The following is a 1,278-nucleotide window of genomic DNA, read 5'->3' as shown; positions in this document are numbered from 1 at the left end:
TAAGTATAGATTCTTCATTCAATATCTCAGCTCGAGAAGTTAGGAAAGGATCTACTAGTTCATTTGGTTGGCTTACTGAGGCATGGATTATGTGGTGGCCTACCTTAAGTCAAGTTGAAGTACCAGACCTACCTTGGTTTAATGTAGAAGAAGGTATCCAGAGGCTTAGGGAAATTGGCCTGTTAGAATGGATTTATCAGATTAGACCCCTAGAGCCAGAAATGGAGAATCCAGAAGACATGCCTTTCACCAGTAAGGTGAGGAATAAATTTGTGAAGGGAGCTCCAGCGTCCTTGAAGACTGCTGTGATTACCATTTTATGCAAACCTGATTTGACAGTGGGAACTGTCCTAATTGAACTAAGACACTTAACTATGATGGGACTGATTGAACCCTTTGGTAGTAGGGGCCAAGTGGCAGCAGTTAACTGACAAAGGCAAGGTGGGTGTGGTTACCATAATGGACAACAGAGTCGGAACACAAATCAGAATAGTCTCACTTATGTGGAATTATGGCATTGGCTCCTTGCTCATGGTGTTCCTAGTAGTGAAATACATGGCAAGCCTACTATAAATATTTACTTGATCTGTATAGACAGAAAAATTCTAGGTCACGTGAACAGCAACCTGGATTGAATCGCCAGAATAGAGAGTCACAACCTCTCAATCAATTCCCAGACTTGAGTCACTTTACAGATCCACAACCCCTTGAATGAAGGGGAGGAAGGACCCCACTACATTGCCAAAAATCTGTAATGTCAGTCTTTCTCCTAGCCTTCCCCAAAGGGATCTGAGGCTTTTTATGAGAGTGACAGTTCATTGGGGAAAAGGAAATAATCAGACTTTTCAGGGATTACTGGACACTGGCTCTGAATTGATACTAATTCCAGGAGACCCAAAGCTTCATTGTGGCCCACCAGTCAGAGTGGGGGCATATGGAGGTCAAGTTATTGATGGACTCTTAGCTGAGGTGCATCTCATGGTGGGTCCAGTGGGTCCCTGAACCCATCCTGTAGTGATTTCCTCAATGTCAGAATGTATAATTGGAATAGATATACTCAGCAATTGGCAGAATTCCCACATTGGCTCTCTGACATGTGGTGTTGCGCCCAGATCTTGAATCCCCAAAAAGCACCAAGGAGCCGATTCCACTGCAAAAGCATAGGGGTTGTTTATTCAAGCTTGAGCTCGGACCCCCAACTGTCACTGACACAGCGGTTCAGGATTGAGAGCCCCGAACTCAGGGGTAATGGGGTTTTTATAGGGGGTACAGCAGGAA

The sequence above is a fragment of the Orycteropus afer genome, unplaced genomic scaffold (genome assembly GCF_000298275.1).
Source record: "Orycteropus afer afer isolate SDZICR_OR568_19922 unplaced genomic scaffold, OryAfe1.0 scaffold00120, whole genome shotgun sequence".
NCBI classification, from domain to species: domain Eukaryota; kingdom Metazoa; phylum Chordata; class Mammalia; order Tubulidentata; family Orycteropodidae; genus Orycteropus; species Orycteropus afer.
The sequence above is the reverse complement of the archived record's forward strand: the minus strand, read 5'-3'. Positions refer to the sequence as shown.